The sequence below is a fragment of the Oxyura jamaicensis genome, chromosome 2 (genome assembly GCF_011077185.1).
Source record: "Oxyura jamaicensis isolate SHBP4307 breed ruddy duck chromosome 2, BPBGC_Ojam_1.0, whole genome shotgun sequence".
Classification (NCBI taxonomy): domain Eukaryota; kingdom Metazoa; phylum Chordata; class Aves; order Anseriformes; family Anatidae; genus Oxyura; species Oxyura jamaicensis.
The window spans coordinates 37,335,244-37,357,387 of record NC_048894.1 but is presented as its reverse complement, the minus strand read 5'-3'; the positions used below and the strand labels follow the sequence as shown (position 1 = coordinate 37,357,387).

At 41.6% G+C, this 22,144-nt stretch overlaps 1 long non-coding RNA gene across 4 annotated transcripts in view; it reads right to left on the bottom strand.

Annotated features, from left to right (window-relative positions):
* The window catches only part of LOC118162730, a 28,038-nt gene extending 11,702 nt beyond the window's left edge, over positions 1-16,336 (bottom strand). For all 4 annotated transcript variants that reach the window (XR_004748589.1, XR_004748591.1, XR_004748590.1 and 1 more), the window contains exon 1: positions 11,678-16,336. This is a non-coding gene — a long non-coding RNA (uncharacterized LOC118162730). The remainder of the gene's footprint in view (positions 1-11,677) is intronic.
* Between the last annotated feature and the right edge of the window lie 5,808 nt (positions 16,337-22,144).

Sequence of the window (22,144 nt, the reverse complement as noted above, 5' to 3'; positions counted from 1 at the left end):
CCCTTATCATCCTATCTCGTTCTTACAAACGTTCAGAGCTTTCCTTGTAGATTAACGTATTTTCCTAGAGGTTAATGCAGGACTTGGTTCGAGCGCTGTGGTCACACCTACAGATGGGCAATTTTACAACTTCTGGTTATAATCTAGATTTCAACTGTAGTGGGGAAAATGTGAACATCCCGGCGGCAACTTACTTTGACACACTGGGCAGGGCTGCCTAGCTGGGCAAAAGAGCAACTGCGCTGTCAGGGTGAATTTTCTTGTGCTGTGGCTCTGCAGCATCTGTATCAGGCTGGGGATGCTGCCAGTGGGAGGCTGGTGCAGCCCTCGGAGATGATCACTGCTGGCAGATGCCCTGGGGGCCTCTCTGGCTTCCCTCGAGGCTTCCTCCCAGCTGCGGGCTGCTGGTGCTGCTGGAGAAGGCAGAGCCTTGGAGGGGAACAGCAGGGAGACAGCGAGCAGCCTCGGGAAGGCTGCAGCAGCAGGAGCGCTGTAGAGCGTCGCAATGAGAAAAAGAGAACGATGAGACACAGGCAAAAAAAAAATCCTCTTTTTAGCTAAGTACTGTGTTCTTCCTCCTGCTCTCCATTCCATTTTTTAGGATAAATAGCTCCCATCAGAGGATGACAGCACTCCATTGGTGCTCCTGAAAAAGCAGAGCCCATCACCCTCATCAGGATGGGCCCACAGGGCTTCTGGAGCTCTGGCTCTGCATTTCGGGCATGGCCACGATAAGGCTGTCCTGGCCACAGCCAGACCACCCCAAGGACAGCAGGGCCAAGCCTGCTGACTCAGGGGACGCTTCATTTCCCCACAGCTGCAGGGAGAGGTTTAGGCTGGCTCATTCCGCGGCTCACATCTGCTAGGGAGCCTGGCACCATGCACTGCCCCTGCGCTGTGAGGAGCAGGAATATACTCAACATAAAGAGCTGCATTTCCCTCTGTGTCACCACTGCTGGCCCCTTCTCTGTGGCAGGCAAGAGGCAGAGAGAATGGAACAGCAGAATGGACACAAAGGATCCAGGCTTGGGGATAACCCCAAAGTTCAAGGGAAGGATTATTTCCCAACAGAGGAGTACGATCACGGCTTAGCAGAAGGCACCACAAAGGGACAGTGTCCATGCAGGAGGGGAACCTGCTCAGAATTTGCATGTTCATATTAGAGAAACCTAATATGCCCTTTATACATGCCCATAGCAGATCTTTCTCTTACTCCAGCAAGTAATTACTCTTACGATCAGCTTCACAAGCAGAAGCCTAAATTCCAGCAGTATGTCCCAAATGTTTTAAAAAGAGCCTACTAGGATCTTTTTTACTTGATCACAGGACCACAGAAATTTCAAGATGCATTTTTTTGAAATCATGGTGTCAAGAAACTGAGAATCTAAGCTCTCACAGTGAGCTGATACCATCACTCCAGACAGCTTTGTTTCAAGAAAAGACACTTGCAACATGATCCAAACAAGGTTGGCTTGAAGAAACCTCAGCAAACCAGCAAGAACACGATGCAGAATGCTGCAGAAACCATCAACATATTTTATTAATTAGATTAGGATTAGCTGGAGCTTTAGTTAAAACATGCAAACATTTACTGTGTTATGTACCCTGAAGATGTTAACGTGGTCTTAAATTACAGTTATGTACGTATAAAAGCTTTCTCATTGAGCAATGAAAACCAGTATTTTGCTAGTGAACTTCTGAACCTCTATTATTTCAAAACATATTAACATTGTTGGTAAAGGCAGAGAGACAAAGTTATGAGAGGGTAGACACTGAGAGTCTGGAAATTCTTGCTTCGTGGGGCATTCTGAGGACAAAACAGTCATGAGAAATCTCCGCCATCTCCCCAGCAATTTGTGCTCTAAAGCCAACCAGGAAACAGTCCCAGCCAGTATTCACACAGATGCCAAGAACAAATATACTCAGTTAAAGAAAACATGTTAATAATGCCTTAATCCTCAATAGGTGTAATCCATGAGCAAGCCAACAAATATATGGCTGGAGATGTCACCGTAAAACACCAGAAATAATTGAACTATCAAAATCTACCCTGTAAGTAATATCTTGTGCTTCTGTGATGTGGTAAAGCTATTTTGTTTGTCTATGTTTCAAGAAAATTATTGTGTCACCAGTAAGTTTGGATTTGAATAAGAAGACAGAGAGAAACCACGGTATTCCTTTTATTTTGGTTGAGATAGAAAACACTCCTACAGCGGGAAATGACTCTGCAACACTGGCAAAGTCAGGGCGAGTCTTGCCCCTGAGTATAGTGAGTACACTGAGCTTTACAAAAGCCTTATATATATTAATAAATTATTATTAAATAAATTATTATTAAATTAATTAATTGTGAGGTGGCAACATCGCTACACATCCTGATGCCGGAGGATGTCCCTGATATCACCTGATACAGTATAACCTAGTAATTTATTACAGAATGAAATATTCAGCATCGTTTCCCCATTTATAATGGGAATAATGAAAGATTTCAAAAGCGTATTTGAAAAGTTGTTTCAAATCTATTAATGAACAGCACTATTTAAACAGATAAGTGCTATTATCAATTAGTTTTTCATCCTTTCTACTGTCTTGTATGGCATTTCTCCTCATTGCCTTCTTCTTTTCTTCCATGTCATTGTCCATGGAATATATTGGTGAAGCACGTAAGGTGGTGGAGCACTGAAGCAGGTCTGCCCAGCCTGACCACGGGCATGACAGAACAGAGAATCAACACAATCATCTGCGCATCAAGATCATGTTCTCTGTTTGGGTTATGCCCAACAAAAATGCCTGTTCTTTGCTTTTAAGTCTTAGTGCTCTTTCCCTATTCTTTTCTTCTTCTCCAGTAAGCCGAAATAATGTGTAGCACTGGAGCCATGTGACTCATTTCCTCATCGGTTGAGAGACTTTGTTTGATATTTTGATGACATAATTTTAAAATATAGTAATAAATTCTAGCATAACTTTAAAATTTACCACAGGCCACAAAGAGAAGCAGTGCATTTTACTCCTACTGCTCTTATCTGCCTTTCCTGCTCCTTTGCTTATTTTTAAATGCCTCCCACACGTCCTGGCCCCATACTCTCCCACCCTCCAGCCTCAATCTTTTCCACCTTTATTTTCCCACTATTTTTGTTTTCTTGATTTATTTATTTTTTTTTACCATCCAGGATCTTCACCTCTACTGCCACGGCATATGAAATATTTCCTTCTGTAGCTCCCCACCTTCCCTACCTCCGTTCAGTACCAGAAACGCCATAAATGTCTGCCTGCATCTTTCCCACCCACCCGTAACCCTTCTCAGAATTTCTCCCTGTCTGTCCGCTGTTCCTCAGAAAGCTTTCTGTACATGCTGCCTACCCTGCAATCTTCTCCTATTATGCCTCCTGCTATTCATGCAAACTCTTGAAGCCCATCCAGTTTCAGCTCTATACTCTGGCTGCTTTTGCTGCCAGAAAACGGTCTAGTTCTCATATTTCTGGGCAAGGAAAAAATCTCCATTTCCTATCTCACTTCCTGGATACCATTTCACCATGAAGATTCTCCGTCCTTTATATACAACTCCCCTTTCTCCCCCAGTCCTGGCAGATCTTAAATTTCTGCCTTGCTTTCTGCCTTTTAGAGGTGCAGGTATCACAGCATCATTTATCTATGATGTCTATCTGCCTCTTTTATGTATGACTAATCCGATGTTAAATACAGATAATCACAGTGCCTTAGGCAACTTAGCCCTAACTCTTACCAAAGAATGAACCTGTTAAGAGACAGTTCTTTCTATAGGAATTATGTACAGGTCAAGTTTCATTGTGGAATAAGGAATGGCATTTTCACCTCTTTGGAAATCACTGACTCTCAAGGGTAAGCCTGAAAATCCCATTTAATAGAATCTGGATGTCTGTGGGGTTTTGCATTTAAACCAACAATAAAGATTTTCATTAATATATTGGCCAGCCAAAATTCCTCCAAGAACTAATAGCTATCTTCCCGGAATATCTTGGCTTTCTTCATTTCATCACTCATCTATCAATCCTTGTAAATACCAAAGATATTTTAGGTGAAAACTGTTCTTTTGGTCACTTCTTCTTAGAGCCTTGTACAAAATTGTGATCATCATTCCCTTCTGGTGTGCCAAGTCTCTAAAGCCGAAGTCAGGCTTGTCTTCTCCCCTCATAGGAATGCCCACTTTACAGGTTACACACTTAAACTTGGGTTCAGAGAGTTAATTCTCCATTGGATATATTTTTTTTTGAGATGTCAGAAGTCATATCTGGCCTACCTGTCTGCTGCTTCTTCAGAATAGACAATTATAGTGGTGTTTGCTTCAACTCTCTAATAAGTAGGTGTATTCCTAGATATAGTATAACCTTTCATATTCAAGGGAAAAAAGAGCATTTCACTTGGGCTTACTGTTAACTCCTCTAGTCTAGACTTCAAAGTGAGACTGTATTTATGAGATTCAGTGAGCACCAGTCCTGAGGGCTCTTAGTCTGAAAGTCACTGCAAAAATAACCGAAAGGCAAAAAGTTCAAAATCTTCCCTTCCTCTCGGAACAAATTTATGATTCATGATCAGCAAGCAGCCTGAAACAAACTGAAAAAAAAAAATCAAAAAGAAAATCAGTGATTACAAAGTCCAGTCACGTCATATCGAATGTATTTGGGCCCAGGATGTTACTTCTCAGTGAAGGCAAAATCTGCATTTTCCCCTAACCATTGCTGTAGAGATCTTATCCACACTGCCTTCATTATGGACAGATAATCTCAACTTCTTAGAAATAGGCCCCTCACAGTAACCACGGATGAACCCTCCATTATATTTCAGCACTGCCAATTCTATAGTTAGAATGGAAATCCTAAGATTAAACCATTAAACCATCATTTGTACCCATGATAACCGCTGCTCCTCGTTGCTCAGGATCCCCTCCTTTACATCCAGGCAAACCTCTTGTAGCTCACAAAAAAAAACAGAAAGGTCTCCAAATCCATCTGCCTGGAGAATTCCTGTCCTTCATCCCTCTCCCTTCTCTTTGATGCAGCAACTGTAAGGAGAGGGAAGCAGCAATGTTGCTAGATTGCCTCCATGGCACGTGCATTTTTCGGATGAAGCAACCCTCCCTGTGCCAGTGACTCTGTCAGGGGGCCAGCCACTGCCACCACTTTACAGCACAAAGTGGTTGCACCGCATTAAAGAGCGTGACCAAGTATTGTCATTACTGTCTGTATGGTATGCAGTCTGCTGCTGCCAGCTTGTAAATGCTAAATGTTAATCAGTAGTTTTGATGGTATTTTGTTGTTGGAAGAACAGCCTGCTCTTCTTGGAAACACTTCCTCCCTCCCCTCTGACACCCATAAATGGTTTCGGCCGTTTCAGCACGGGGATTTCAAAGTGCCCTTTCAATTAAAAACCATTTTTACCAGCTTGGATGATACTCTGGTTACAATTCGGTTTTCTAGTTCTATTTTGAGGAATATGGTAATCTGAAACTATAAGGGAGAGAATACCACTGATTCTGAGAGCAGACAGATGAAGCGCATTCCAGGGTAAAATGGGCCTTGGTTAATACTTGCAGTAATTTTGCCTATAATTATTCTCAATGCCTGAGAAATGTCTGCGTAACTGGGGAGAATTTGGTTTTGTGGTTGATCGGAGTTTCTGAAGTTCTGCTTGTTCCATTGTGTTACATCTGGGACTTAGCTAAAAAAGTGAAAATATGGCTAAATTGGACAGTTCAGAATATACTGTCGGTGCAGATTCTGACAAGTAACATTTGTGTTGTGTAATGAGAGAGGAAAAAGGTAGCTGGAATTCTTCCAGACGTGCCGTCCTTCTGCACGTACAGATATCCATCTCTCCTTCCACACCAAGCACAGGTGTGTGGTGTGCATTATGCCCACTCACGTGCAGAATCCCAAGAAGTTAAAGTGACCTTGAAAGAGGGGAAGCAGAATATTTGATGAAAGCGCATATGGGCAGTGTATCCTGAAGACCATTATTTACAGAGTGGATCTGTGCACAGACTGTTAGACTTACTGTGGGCCACAGACACAGACAAAAGAAGAAAAGATCTCACCCTTTTCTAATTGAAGGACACGGGTGACACGATGCCTTGTCCCTAGAACCGTAAGGTCTGTGAAAAAAAATAATATAGGCAAGTTAATGTTCTGATTCCAATGAAAATCTGATTTAGCATAGGTAGAACTGTCCAAGAAAACAGCTGTACCAGCAGAATCATTTCTAAAGACCTTAATTTCCTCTTCTGTTCCCTTCTCAGCTGCCCAGGGCATCAGCCCTCAAAAAGACAGTGGACGCCAAGGGGTACAAACATGGTTCCACAGGCTGCTAGGATCATGTCCTGCATAGGATCATATCCCTTTCCGGTGGGAAAACCCTGTGTTGTCAACAGCCTTACATGGCTGAAAAACAGCTTGGTCAGGAGAGTCTCTTCCAAAACAGAACTGAAAAAAATAATACTAATAATCCATTTCTGCAGCTTCCAAATGTTTGCCTTGCATGACTTCATGTAATTTGTGCTAGATTCTGCCAAGCTGTTTGAGATGTGCGAACAGAAGAAGGAAAACAATAGATGAGGAATGTTTCCAGGGCTGAGCAGTGGTAGAGGATGGATGACACTGAAAGGCTGCCCAAAAAATGGTCAGTGGGCTGGGATGAGGCAAGTGTGGCAGGTAGATCATAGCTATGTTGCCTTCCTGCTTACAAGGACGGCTGTCTCTGGCTGGTGCCATGCCCGGCTTACACACGTAGCACTGTATGTGTTACACAGACTCCAGGACGGGGTAACTTCATGTTAGAGATGCCACAACTACATGTGAGGAAATGCTTTTTGCCTCAAATAACTTCAATCTATTGTTGCTTATAAAGAATAAAAACAAAGGGGAGGAAGAGAAAAAGAAGAATAGAAGTATAACAATTACATAGCAAGCGACCACGGCATGGTCTGACTTTGGTTATCCTGGAACAAACCTGGAGTGTGTCCACTTCAGCCAGAAGCCCTGTACCAGGCTGAAAGTTCAATCAGTCAGAAGAAAAATATAATAAATTCTGGGATTTCTGGGTACCAGGGAGAAAGCCACAGATGCATTTTACACACCATGAAGAGAGAAAAAGAAGTTAAAAAATTACACAGGATAGAGAAATAGGATGCTGACACTTGTCTAGGAAGCATTTGATAGCATTTATGGCACACCAATGACCCTTCTGTGAAGTGATCCTAGATGAGCTCAGAAGAGGACTTCATATAAGCAGATTGGAAAACAGAATTTTCAGTGAAAAAGTAGCTTGTTTAAAGTCCATCGGGCTGGGGAGAAAAGAAAAGGGAAGTGACTATACAGCAATATCCAGCACAATGATATTGGCAGGGGGGGAACTAAAGGCTGCAGTTCAGCAGTGTGGGGGTCTCCCATCCTCCTCCCCACACCTCCCACAGGCTTTTCCCCAGCAAGCCTCCCTGCAGGTCTGCTTGCCGCAGGAGGGGCAGGAAGGTTTCCCCTGGGAGGACACGCAGGAGGGGAAGCCCAGCAAGGGCTCCCAGGTCACACGTGCCTTCCTCCAGGTAAACAGAGCCTGTGCTGGCTGGTTGTTTAGCCCACAAGCACCTTCCACCCAGAAGATGGGGAAAAACACAACTTCTTGTACATACAGCCAAGCAGTGCCTTGTGAGTCACTTACCGGCTGCAGGGGAAAAAAAAAGTATCTCTGGACGAGCTGGCTGTTGTGCAGGGTGGCACTTGGCACCACCCTAGCCCAACTGTTCACCCTGTCTTCAGCTGCCAAGGAGCCAAGAAATTGCTTGGTGGACTAACCAAGGGCCTGGATGAGATGCAAGACACCTCTTCTTGTCCGAGTTTCACTTTTTGTGTTGTTTTTTTCCCCACTTTTAATTAGGCAACAATATAATGGAAAAAATATAGAGAACCTGTATAGAACAACCAGGAGCAAGCACAATGAGCAAGATGAAGCTGGAGCAACGGGACCGTACAACAGAAGGCTTTAACCCCACTGACTTCTTCCCCCTGCATTGCCCAGTATTAAAATGAATGAGTGGCCAAATGAATATGAAAGACTTCAGGATGGGTATAAAGGGTAATTCTAAAATTTTAACATCCTTCTGGTGCTGTCTGAATTAAGATGGACAGGAAACACAACCTCCTTTTTTATTTGCTGCTTAAGTGAGAATCACCAAATTAGGCATATTGTTCTTGTCATCTCATTTAATTGTGCGGTAACTAGAAGAAATCGATAAATAGGCACTGAAAAGGTAAATCTCCAGAAAAAGTTAATCAACCTATTTTGACTCACCTACAGTGTTGGTTGTTTTTTTTTGTTTTTTTTTTTTGAAGATAAAAATACCAGGTTGATTTTCAAGACTCGGATATCTTGATTGAACACAATGTTTGGGCAGCATGTAAAGAGCCATCACAGTGGCAGAAAGACACCAGGAAACGGTTTTCACTGGGCAGAGGTCACTGTGCAATATAATGCTTCATTATATTCCCAAGGACTCACTCGGCGTTTGAAGTGAATACAGAATCTGCACTGTATTTTCACCTCTAGTTACTAAAAGCAAACCCATACACAAATGGACTGTAGAATCTGTGTAAGCATATTTACATACCTGATTTCAGTAATCTAAATGCCCATCCAAAGTTAATGTTCAGTCACTTTTGCCTATGAAAGGGCTGTCTTCCTGGTGGGAAACTATGCATTGGTGCCCACACCCAAAGACAGATTCTTAGATATTGTAAGAGTGAGTAACACGAGAGCCCACTCGCACTGTACAAGCCCCAGTACAATGCATTTCGTACCACGTAACGTTCCTTAGTTTTCTTGCAGTGGAATAATTTCATCTGCAGCACCTCTGCTTTCTGTCTGCTGGAATAACTCAGCTCATTAATCCACTTAATATTTTCTAACAGCAGAACTGCCCTCACATCTCAGTATAAGAAGGATAAATAACCCTTTTAAAAACAAATGTCTGGCCAAAACTCTTCTAATAATAGCAGATATTATTCCACAATTTAAAGGAAGGATCTTTACTAAATAAGGTTGGTTGCCCCATATGCCAGAGTGAGTTTAGGTTACTTTTCCTGCTGGTCAAATAAGGGTGCACTTTGCATTCACTTGTAACTTTTTCAATTGAAGAATTACGAGAATCCGTAGCATTTGCCTCCTAAATTAAATACCTTTTTTTTTTTTTTTGCCTTTGGTATAACCTAATAGATGAAAAACATTAAAAACCTAAGGACAAACTTGATTTTGTGCCGTACTCAAGTTTTAAAACACATTTACTGTTCTGAGTGGAACTTATCTTAGTTGTAGATTCGTTTCCTTTTTCTCTACAGATCTAACAGTAAGCTGGCTCTCAGGATTATTCCACAGAATCAGATGAATCATACCACTATTTATTGATTTAACAGATAAGGGTTTTATTTGATTTTGAAAATATCATTTGTGGTTGCTATTTTTATCTGCATCTATTAGCATTTTTAAAGCACAAAATATGTGACAGGGAACTCATCTTGTCATAGGGGTTATAGCCATAACCCCTTGTAATGCACAGCACAGAAGTTCCTGGTGAGACAGCATTTCAGATTGCGTTTATGAACAGTGTGAGTTAAAATCTGTACATGCCACAGTAAATGTAGCAGCCTGGTTATCCGGAGTAAAGCCTATCTAAAAAAGAAACTACCGCAAGAAGCTGGAAATAGGTACCTATTCTCAAAGCAACAGACTGAGACGTCGCCCTTCTGTGAAGATGCGTGGACATCAGTGGTGGAAGAGGGCAGACGCACGAGCCAGAGCTCCCACCCGCCACAGGCTGTAGCCTTGCAGTGCTTTTCTCACGGACTGAACAAACATCACCTCCTTCTCTGTAAAGCACAAATCACCAGGCTATGCACAACAGTGGTCAGTTCAAGTTCCATTCATTTTAGCAATCTTTCTGCTACCCCTTAACAAATGTATTCTGCAATAAGTAGGAGTTTAAAAAGTGTTTAAATTATGTAGGAGATCTAAATCCCACCTTGCCTAGGCTTTTCCTCGTATAGGCTCTGCTTAGTTGTAATGCTTTAAAGAAAGAGGAAATGACAGAGGTCTATTTCTTCTGTATTCCTTCCACAGTTTTAGCTCTCCAGATGAAATTCTGAGTAAAATCTGTTCCCGAGAGTTTATAGCAAAGCCTCTTTGGGATACAGTTACTCACAACTCCCTTTCCCAAACACAGCAATGCCAACAGATGACATTACCATAATTCAGGCCTTTGCATACTGTTCGATGTATTAGCTGATGGTATTTGAACGGCTCTGAAATGCTGCCTGAGCCTGCAGGTGCTGCCTCGAAGCATCAACACCAGCTCTGTCAGGTGGTGATAAATCCACTGCGGCTCTATTCAGGAGCATTATCTCTGGCTGTTAGGGCTGCTCCGTACTGTACTGTCTGCCTGAGACATTCTCAGACAAAATACCTGAATCAATGTGCTTATCTCCCCCCTTCCTGGCATTTAAATGAGGTGCCTATTCTCCATAATCTGCATCCTTCTGATGCAAAAAAACCATCACGTGACCATTGGCTATTTGTTGCGATAGCACTGCTTTTTCAAACATTATTTTCCACAGTAGGTATGTGCATGGTGTCATTTTCACAAGGACATGGTATGCTACAGGATCCTAACCACACCGGAGATTTGCTTTGTCTGCTTGTCCCTTCCTGTTCTCTAAGTCCCCAGCATCTCTGACAACAGTTTCCAATGATACAATCACATTGGGTTAACGAACCCCAAGGCTGAAGGAACTGTAAATACTGAAAATCTGTGTCTCACTTGTTCTGTTCTCTGAGTCAGAAATCCCAAATGTGGCTTGGAGATTAAGTTCACATATTTTTAATAGCTTGTTTCTTATTTTGATATTGCCACCAATCTGTAAGACTGACAGTTACGGCAACCAGTACTTCTATGCCTCAGCTGTACTCCTCTGCAAACTGCTTAAATTCATGTCCAGTAAACTATAACCTGCGGAAAAACAGAACGTGCTTAATTTGTAGATAGAAATTCCTGAGAGATTTAACAGCAATCTGTAAATGCACTTTGTAGACCCAGCAGAAAGTGCTGCTGTTCAGATAGCATTGGAGGCTCAACCACCTGCTTGCGAAGGTGGAAAGCAACGGACGGGAGAAAGGCTGACCTTGTAGCAAGGAATGTGTTGTCTTGCACCTAAACCAGCGATAGCATGAACTAGATGGAGGCACTTCTGAAGACCACAGCAGGCAGGAGGGAAGGGAAGCTGGTGTCAGCTGTCTGTGGCAGACAGGAGGAGGCCGCTGGCTGGGCACATGAAACAAATTCTGCAGAGCACCCAGGAGCTCCAGGGGGGTCAGTCTTGTGGGCTTACGGCCAGCTTAGAGATAGTGCAGCTGGTGGCCTTGAGAGAAGGAGCTGGAAGAGACCTCAGCAAGGGCTGCCCTGCTTCCCAGGGACCCGCTTTTATGCTGGGGGTCTTGCCCTTGGTCCCTGCCCACGATGTGCTGCAGCTGTGTGGCGGCCATGCTTGCACCCGGCCGGGACCTGCTGATCTGTAGGATGTGGAAAAGAAGGTCCTGGCCCCAGCATCATCCAGGATGAATCCCAAGCCATGAGGTGCGTAAGATGTGATCTGGTCTCACTTACCCCCAGTTTTTCTAATCTGGAGTAGGCAGAGAGTTGATTTGATGTGCCCTTTAGCTGCTGATAGACAAGTCACGCCGCAGGTGACACAGCATGTCTCTCCACCTGGGCTCCTCCTTTGAAGTGGTGTGGCAAGCAGGAGCTGCTCTTCATCCTTACTGATGAACATCGATATCAAACATCACAAGGGATTCCCTTGCCCCCTTCCTTGTAAAAAACAACTGGCGAGTGGACTGAAATTCTTCCTTTAATAGTCTGGAGAGACTGCCAAATGGCAGCAGTCCTCAGCTGCTGTGCAACACATGGAGCTAAATTACTTTTTCAGCCCATCTCAACAAAACTGTGCCTGTTTTGCTTCAGGAGGCCAGCAATTCCCCTGATACCAGCTTGGACTCTTTCGGTCATCTCTGCTTCAGAGATCCATTGTAATGTATTTTAATGTAACAACTTAAGAATTTCTGTCCTTGTTCCTTCAAAGTTAAACCCAGACAAATTTGCAAACTGTCCCTTTAATTGTAGGAGCTGGGAAATGCTGTTCTCGTAATTCTGTGGCAATATCTTCAGGACTTTCTCTAGGATACTAACTTCACAAATAATTTAGTTAATCAGACTCCATGTTCCCTCTGAGACTAATCGGGTTTACTTCTTTGTTTGTTTTAAATCAGATCAATGTATGTATAAACGAGCTCTGTAGACTTTGTCCTACCGAACTTCTGTTGAAGGCTGAAGACAGTGAGTCTGCCACCAATACAGTTTATTATGAAGCTGCGGTCTGCTTGTAAACAAGGATTTGTAGATGAAAACATAGGGAAGTTTTTGCCAAGCCCTCTTTGACACAGTTTGTGATCAGCTCTGCCTAAAGCTAACCTCTCATATACAAAGAGAAATGCCTTCCCATGCCTCCTGATGACTGCCAGAGCCTGTGACTCGGCTGCATCTACAGGCTTTCACTTTTTATTATCGCCTGTGATGCATAAGTGCTGCTCTCCAGATTTCACACTTCTGCAGCAAGACAGCTTCCCTCCACAGAGGCAGCGAGACGAGGCAAACATTTCCCCACTTCGTGCTCACATATTCTCACTGTTACGACTGAGACTTGAGTTTCACTCATTCACCTTCTGCCGATTGTGGCTTTTCTTCCAAAGCTAACGCGTCTCTTGCAGCTGCAGCGGGGACTTGTGCACTTGACTCCTACTTCAGATTAACAAAGCTCTTCCTACCGGCTCTGAAAATGACAGTCCGTCCGCTCAGCTTCTGCGGAAACGCTCTCCAGCAGTTCTGGGAAGAGCTGCTGTCTGCCTCACCGTCCAGACTGTGCATGGTTTGAAGCTGCCTACAAGATTTATTTCTGTGTCTGGAAGTAGTCTCTCGCTGCGCTGTCCCAGTCACAATCTGTGCTTTTTTAATCAAATCTCGGCCCCCCAGCTCTAGTTGCAAATGTGGCTCTTCTGCCTCAGATCAGTCACAAGCATTTATTTCTCTCCCATTGTCTTTGTGTTCTTTGTTTCCACACAGTGCAATTTCTTAAAATATTCTTCTCCTGTCCCAGAGTTCAATCAAAGCCATGGAATACAGCAGAAATCTGTTTCACTCAGCGTGTGATTTTGAATTGGCAATTAACTTTCCTCTGAAACAAATTAATAAAAACAACTCCATGATCCACAGAAATACTCCAGCCTTCAATGAAAGAACAGCAAGATCAAATGCTCAAAATTAAGACATGACAGCCTGATAATTGACTGTGTAATTTACACATAACCACACGTTTTCTTGCCCAGAGCAGAAGACAGAACTGTGTTTGGACAGGCAACCTCAGCTTGGTCTTCTGGATGTGGCACACTTAATGAGAATCTAAATAATCTCAGTGTATATATATTTTTAGCATATTATTTTGTACAGAAGTAAGACCCTAACAGTCAGCTTTTTTTTATTATTTTTTTTCTATCAACGGTTTGATATAAAAAGGGAAAATGAAAGGCAAAAGGTGTTATATTCTGCAATGAACTTTTCAGAACAAGAAATAACCCAGAATTATAAATTGGAAATACGAGAGCCGTGTGTCCTCGGTCTCACTGCATTGCCATTTGAGGTATACGTAACAGAAAACCAGTGGGGCATTTTCACGAGACAGACTCTGCTCAGAGGTTTCGAGAATTTAAACAATTTTATAAGTCTGCTAACTAACCTGAATGTATTTCTGATGTGTTATTATCTTTAAGAATGAAAAGCCCCCAGTGAAAATCTAGTTGCTGTTATCTGACATTCACAATTGTGCTGTGAAAATTGCGCAGACACGATGTCTTCATTCTAGATTATTTACCACTCCTTTAAAATCTCTTTTCTGCTATTCTCCCACTTTCTTTTTTGTCGAACCACATTTTATTCAAGGATCATGGATATTTAGTCCATCTGAGTGCATAATGAGGACATTGAGACTAAGTGTAATTAAAACCCTTCTACGTAAAACGATTACATTTTAAATTAATAGAAACATACTTTAAAATCTCCCTTGATTTTTAATCGGTTGACAGAGGCAGCTGCTGCTTCCAATGGTCTTTTTGTATGCATTGACTCTTCTTGTCAGCAGTATTACATCAATAAATGCATACGCCTGTCATGCTGTGATTAAATAATGAAACTAAATTATCTCAATTCTGTCCCAAACCTCCTATGTAATCTGATTTAAATTTTATTTTCAATAGTCTGAACTTCAGATAGCTACACTTAAGGCAACTGACTATTGAAATTACGTCACCACTTTTGGGTAGGAAAAAACAACATATTTTATTTATATGTTGCAACAAAGGACCCTCAAGACCAACCTACAGTTTGTTTTCTAAGTTGTAAACACATTTAGAGGGAGCATAGTTAAACAGTTAAAACAGACAGCTACAAGATGCAACCATGTGAGTTTGCTTTATTGGTTTAGCAATTACCATATCGTGACAGAAACTCTGCTGGTATTTCCATCTGCTACCATCAGAGACATTGTCATATGCACAGTCTTGCTTTAAAAAGGTACACAAAACCATAACTGAGATACTTAAAAGTAACTTGCAATATGAAGAAATACTTTACCGTACAATAGGAAAACAGGAGAAATCGTGGGCATTGTTTTTCAATAGAAGAAGTGGGAAGTATCTTTGCTATATAGTTTCCAGATTTTATCATGTCAGGTTTACTTGCTTTGGCTCCAATTACCTCTTCTCACAAATATTTTCCTTACCCACTCCGCCCCACCCCCCCCAAAAAAAAGCCTCTGCATAGATGGCATAACAAACTGTATGTGCAAATAAATAGAAACTATATTATAGAACTGTTGGCAAAAAAAAGTAATACTTCCCAGAGTGTCCTTCAGGACTTCAGAAAGCTGAAAAAAGTGCTGGTATGTGATCAGTACCATGCCTGCTTTGCAATGTTCATCATCTATTCAATTTGAAAGCAAGAACACGTTTTTCAAACTTTCAAACACATGGAAACAGCACCTGGAAAAAACATTACTAGTAAGCAAACCTTATGAAACCTCTTAAAGTCTTTGGGTTTGCTCTTGCATTTGGAATTACTGGTGCTATGCATGTACTCCAAGCGTGTTGCCAGCTGTCCGAGACACCCGATCCGCAGCGTGCCGCTATCTACATACTTTGTATAGATGGCCTGAAATAGGGGTGAAGGAAAGCAATGGAGGAATACAGTGACCCGAGGGACCAGGTTTTAAGCTTTTGGCTTAGAAGAACTTGTTTACACACCAAAATTGCACCATTTTATTCCACAGAATTTAGAAGAGTAAGATTATCTTGTGTGATCTGTGGCATATCAATAAAAAGGTGCTTACCTTGTAACAGTTTGCTCTCTCTTAGAACTGCAGAACAAGCTAGAGCCATTCGTCCTTCTATAAATGGTGCACACTAGGAATTGTGCAATGTGGCTACACTGGAAAAGAAACCGTAACCCTATCTCACATTCCACTCATGCTGGTATAACTCCATGTTGGTGAAGCCTGATGATGGGGCTTGATCCACCAGGGCTGAGGCTGTCCCTGCAGATAACACAAAAAGGCACAACAGTCAAGGAGGAAAAGACACGTCATGAAAATATGGCAAAAAACATTACAAGTGTCTTAATAACAAATGCCTAAAGTAAGCCAATACTTCAAATGAAGGCAGAAAGTACTCAGTTCAGAAGCAGTTGTGAAATCCTTTTCTAATACAGGAAGTGCTCAAAAGTGATCAGGGAATTTGAGTGTGTATTTTTTATGGGTTAGTGACTGAAAATGATGATGCAAATGAAACCACTGAGCAATAAAGTTCATTTCAGGCTAATGTGCAAACAGAGCTGGAAAAAGTCAGGGCTCCATTATCTTATAAAAGTAATCATGGCATTCATCTCTACCTGATGTAGTATGCTTTTTGAGTAAACTGCCTTACGGATGACGGGCTTAAGTATAATTTTTCAGTAGTGGAGATGTTGTTCATCAGTTTTGAACGCAACTGTAAAAATCAGCTTATTAAAGACATACTTTTTTAAATTTGCAAAAAGAAAAATGTCATTATTTAGAAGAATAGAACTATTTGTACTGTCTCAAGAGATCAACATTTGTCACTCGAGATATGTCCCTGTCATTCTTTTGGTCATCCAAGGATACCTTTCACTAAAAGCAAGATGAAATGACAGATAGGAAAATATTTTCTTATTTTTTTTTAATTCTTTTTTGAATGCTAACAACTAAATGAAACAGATCATGCAACACACTTCATTTTTGCCAATCTGAATGGTATCAAGTGCAGAAAGCCACAGAGAAGGATGGGGCAAAATCTGTCCTTATCCGTGCAGCCCTCGTTGCTGCCAGTCACACGTGTGCATGTTCTAGCTCATAGCGGCGGTGTAACTGTGAAAATCCCTCTCCTCCACTATTTATATTGTGACTTCATCAACCTCTAAATGCATTTGACAAAGAAACATTTCCATCAGTGCAAATGCTTGGTTGTCACCGAAGAGAATTTGATTCAAAGGCAGCATCCACTCTTGTAAATGCGTCCTCCCCAGGCAGGCTTCCAGCCCAGGGGTGCGAGTGACTCATGCACCAAACCCCGGTGGTGGCTGTGCTCAGACGCACAGCACTGATTTCGAGTCTCCTCTGTTGCCCTTGCAATCCTAAAACATCATTTTGTTTTTGTTTTTGTTTTTCCATTCTGTGTGCCAAAGAACTGTGAGGACGGGGTTATGGTAACCCGATGCTGCGGGTGCGTGCTGTACACCGCCAGGGCATGCAGGAGTGCAGATGATGCTGGGATAGCAGTGGAGGACTTCGGGGAGTGGAGGGAGCCAAATTTCCTGCAGCCTCATCTCTGCTCTTCTCTAGAGCAGTACCTGAGGTAAATCCTCACAATGCAGCCAGGTTTTGTCCTGTAGGGAAGAAGTTGCTTTGATCTAGAAGAGAAACCAGGACCAAAGCACCGTGCATGCAGCCTGCACGGTCAGGTGCAGACGCAGGAATGAGCTGGAAAGCTAAGGCAGATGCAGCCTATGGTGTCCCCCCCTCCAAATCCACCGAAAAAAATGGTGTTGTCCTATCCTGTCTGTCATCTAGCAGAAGAAGACAGCAAACTAATGGAAACTGAAGCTGGAAAAATCAAACCAAAGCGAGATAAACACTGGAACGGCAGGATTAATTACTCTTGGGAAATGATATATTCCTGGTAACTGCATCTGGTTCAAAGCTACTGAGCTCCTCCTAATAGTAATGCAGTGGAGTAATGGGCACAGTATTAACAGTTTGTGACAGAACAAAGATAAACACCCATCACAGAAGCAGTCCTGAAAACCAATTATTTAACTACATAGGTTTGTATCAGCCATTTGTAAAACAATATTAGCTATATGTGACTCTAAATAAGTTAAGAGTTCCTCCACAACTTGAGAGAAATTCTGATCTAGCACTGTTCAAAAGAAGGACATACTTGTTTTCTCTGAAAATTTCCTCTGCCTTTATGCTAATCATATTACTGCTTACCCACTCGGGGAAAAGAAGAGAAATAAGAACCTGTGAGGATAACATAAGACACAGACATGCATTCTCATAAACCTCACTTCACATTCAATATAACCGTTCAGTTTTACTGACAAACAATTTAAGTTACAACAGCTCTGAAACTGAAGAGCCCTATTGACTTTAATATAACTGTGCTGTATTTTTTATTATTTTCCAGAAGCTTGAATATATTCAAAGTAAGAGGAAAAAAATGTGCTATGCTTTATAGCTGCCGAACTCAAGTAATGTTACACTGTTTTTTTTGTTTTTTGTTTTTTTTTTTTGTAAAAATGACAATTCAAAAAAGCTTTCAATTAGTGTGGTAAGGTGAGAAAAGACAAGTATTTTTTAATATCTTCAAATACCAAATCCTTTTCCAGAGCAATTCAAATCCTGTGAGACCTTCTTGCATGTCTTCTAGTGCTCTCTTGAGCAGCAGTAGTCCCTTATCAGGGGGCTGAATGCAATGAGCTCTCCCCTATTGCCAAGATCTTCCACAGGGTACTTACTGCAGGATCAAAGGAAAGAAATATTTAGGTAGCAAAACACTTCTCTGTGTAATTAAAATGCCTGAAGCCTACATGTGTTAAAACCCAATTTTCCATGAAATGACCTTTCTTTCCACTGATGTTTGATTATGAACACTTCTATGAATATGAGACTCGGAACTCGTCTATACAAGGGCTCTCAGTTACCTGTGCTCCTGCCTGAGGATCTGCACCAAGAACCTCACAACTCAGCCAGCACACTTACTTCAAACAACTCCTTCAAGAGACCCCAAAAAAACTTGCCGTCTATGAATGAGGATGGTCAGAAGCAGCCCAACCACGTTATAATTCTATGGGTTTGTGTGTGTGTGTGTCTGTGCGTGTGTTGTTGTTTATTTTTCCTGCAGATCTCATTAGTTTTTCTGATAACCACAGGTAACCACATGAGAAGCTGCAGAGCCAAAGCTAGGTAGGCAGTGTTATTACTAGATGTCTTACTAAATTACTAAATAGGCTAGTAAGACTAAAAGTCTTACTAGGATAGGAACCAAACAAATCTACATATGAGAAGCCACAGCTGGATCGTTTTTATACATAAATGAGAATTCAGCCAAATTCAGTGTATTTTTTTTTCCAGAAGCAATAGACTTAGGAGCTCAAGTCCAAATGCATAAAAAAAAGAACAAAAAAGCATCCTACACCCTCAAAGGCACTTCACCGTGTAGAACCATGCCCTGAGAGCAGGCCCTCCGGCCTCCTTCCCCCTCGCCCCCACCCAGTGCTTTGGCTGCCGCTCAAGGCCAGCTTTGAAAGCATGGGGCTGTGGCTGTGTAACTTTGGATCAGACGGCTTTGAAGAGTGCTCTGTGAGAAGGAGCCACAAGGCGTGTTATCTGGGGCCTCTTCCCCCTGGCTCATATGCTGCTTTTGAGCTCAGGCCCTTGCTATCAGTCCTTGCCCGCGTTGCCTCACAGATAGGCCGGTGCCTGGCAGTATGCTTTGCTGATCCCATCCTTGCCTTGGTTTGACTTCCCAGCTTGAATTCTTAATCGCTACAGACATTTGTTACATGTTTAAATGCTTTTGGCAGGCAATTGGGTTCCTAACACATTTAAAAACCACAACTTTGACTCCTCAACCCCAAATAGATGCTAAGGAAAACTCTACGCCTTGTACCAAACAAGGCTCTTCTGCTTACCCTAAGTGCTCGACATCCTCCATGTGCAGCGCCAGCACTGCAGTACCATGTATTCCCCTTTCCAGAAAGGAAAGTGCAGTCCCCACCGTGTAGAAGACAATAATGAAGTAACTGGTATCTTAGACTTCACTAATTATACAGCTGGGAAATAAGGAGCCTCACTAAGAAACAAATCGACAAACTGGCATAGAACTCAGTAATTCCCCTTAATGACTCCATCAGGATTTGCACAGCTCTGTTTCTAGCTTGTGCAGGTGATTCAATAGGTTTGGTAGGATGCTGATCCCTAACTCCTTTTGTGCATCTTACACTGAAAGGAGCAACGCAAAGTCCAGGATTACAGGTGGACATGCCAAAACGCCTCCGTGTTGCTGCAGGTAAGACATGGACAGTAAAAAAAAATTCAAATGTATCCATCAGATAAGCTGTAAATGTAGGGCCCTTTTCTCCCTCAGACAGTACAGAGAAGCAATGTAAATTTTGATTTCCCCCACAAAATGGGTTGTTATATTCTCACAGATTCCTTGCAAATTGCAGGTTTTTGGTAGCATAAAACAAAGCTAGTAACTTTCTCATTTTTGCTGTTTCCATCAGATGGTTTGTCTTGCATCTCATTAGACTGGTATTTCTGTCCTAAGTACCTAAAACAGAGCAACTTTTACCTCCTGCTTTTAAAGTCTCCCTTAGCTTTGCTGCATTGTGCCTGGCCATTTTTTTTATGTATTTTTTTTTTCTGAATCTGAAGTGAAAGCTTTCCCTTCAGTTTAGCACCCTCTAATCTTTCCTTCAAAGCTTTAATGTAGCATTCAGTTCTTCATTAGCTAGAGAATATTATGCTGACTGTTGTGTATGTACAATGACTCCTCTTTTCCTCAGGAAAAAATACTGAAGTTGTAAAGATATGCATGGTCATATGTTATTGGACATTAGCTCTCAGATCTTCCTTCTCTGCTGAAAATGGTACATGGGAAGTCATGACTGAAGCAGACAGACCTGTGATAGAGGCTACTTTTACTTTTGGTCATTTACTGAAGAAATCTATTGATGTGACACCACTGCATTTGTAAATGGCAAAAGAAAAACAAGGTCTATAACATTGATTGCAAGCTTTTCCTACATGCACTCAAATAAAAAGATAGGGTAGAGTAGGCCTGTAAAAACTCACTCTTGTTTTGTCAAGTGATAAACTTTCAGAGTAGCCTGAGCATTCAGCCCTGGCTACTGATGGAGAAGTTTTAATCACTGTTATGACAACCCACTGATGTGTACTATGAACAATGTGTATTGGTTTTGCCTATAAATCCTCCAGAACAATAAATCTGTGAGTTGTTCCCGTCTTGTAGAGAAAGTTCATTCTAGTTCAAAGTAGAGCAGAGATAAATTAGATTTGTTATGATTATTAGTCTATTTTGCTGTCAAGATGCCATGTAATTTCTGTTGAACAAGACAGACTAAACAAGTAGATTTATATTATTCTTCTGAAACTGCAGCAAATATATATGTGATTTCTTCAACTACTTCCATAGTAAAAAACAGTACTTCTGAGCATTCAGAGTATTTGGGGGAAATAAGGATGAGAAAAACAAGCAGCCAAGCATCTCATTTTCATGTCCTGATTTGTTTTCTATGTCACATATAAAAGGATAATGTTACTTCGCACTTCTTTGAGTCTTTTCATTGTTAACTGTATAAGAATTGACAAAGGAAAATTATCCTTATGAAGCTGAATTTATGGCCAAAAGACAAAGGTGTCCCTTTTCCTATTACTCCTATGTAAGTCAGTGTTTCTTTTTCAAGCATGGAATACTTTTTCCTCAGCTTTCGTAATTGTTCTTCAAGAGCCCAAAATGGTCTTCTCAGGGTTGACTTCATTTATTTGGTAAATGTGGCTAGAAGACCCTATCCTGAGGTGTTTCTACCTCATTCACTAATAATAAAGTAGCACAACGGTATATACTGTAGTATCTCCTAACTATGGCTTTCGCCAATTCAGAATGAAAATGTGCAACATTTGTTCAGGTCACACTTTAGATTTCATACTTTAAACAATTCTACAGCTGAAACACATTTTGGAATTAAGTTTTTATACCGTAACGTAAGAATTAAGAAAGATTAAAGTACTTGAAATGGTCTTAGTGGTGGGTCAGGCATAATTAGAGCAGCTTATTCTGCACCTGGTTCCGTTCCAACAGAGAGAAAGTACATTCTGTTTATCCAAAGTGGCATTTGAAAAAGTTAAATTTCAGTCCTGCTAAACTGATGTATTGTACTATGTCCTGTAAATGTTCTCCTTGTTTCATGACTCATCAGCTAACACTGGATTCCAGGCTGCTTACAGAAAACACCAATCATTTGCTCCTTTAGAAGCATTAGATTCAGTTTCAAACATATGGCTTATGTTTAAAACACAAAAATTATCTGATGAGGATCATGTGAGGTCTCTGTTAATTTGCAAAACACAGACTGTAAATTGGGATTTCAAAATATCTTTGCACCCTGAATACTTGCACTAATTCTGGGTGTAGATGTGGTTGGCTAGCAATCATTGCAGCTTTATTTCTCTTCCCTTGATCTACCCAAAGACAATATTTTCTTTCTTCCTTGTCAAAAATGGTGGAAATACCCACTCAGGAGATATGATTTATTTGATAGAAACGTTATGAAGCAGATCTTCAAGCTCTGGTGATGCCTCATTTCTGCTGAAATTGACAGCCAGCTCCAATTTTATTGCCTGGTTATCACACTAGGTCAAATTCT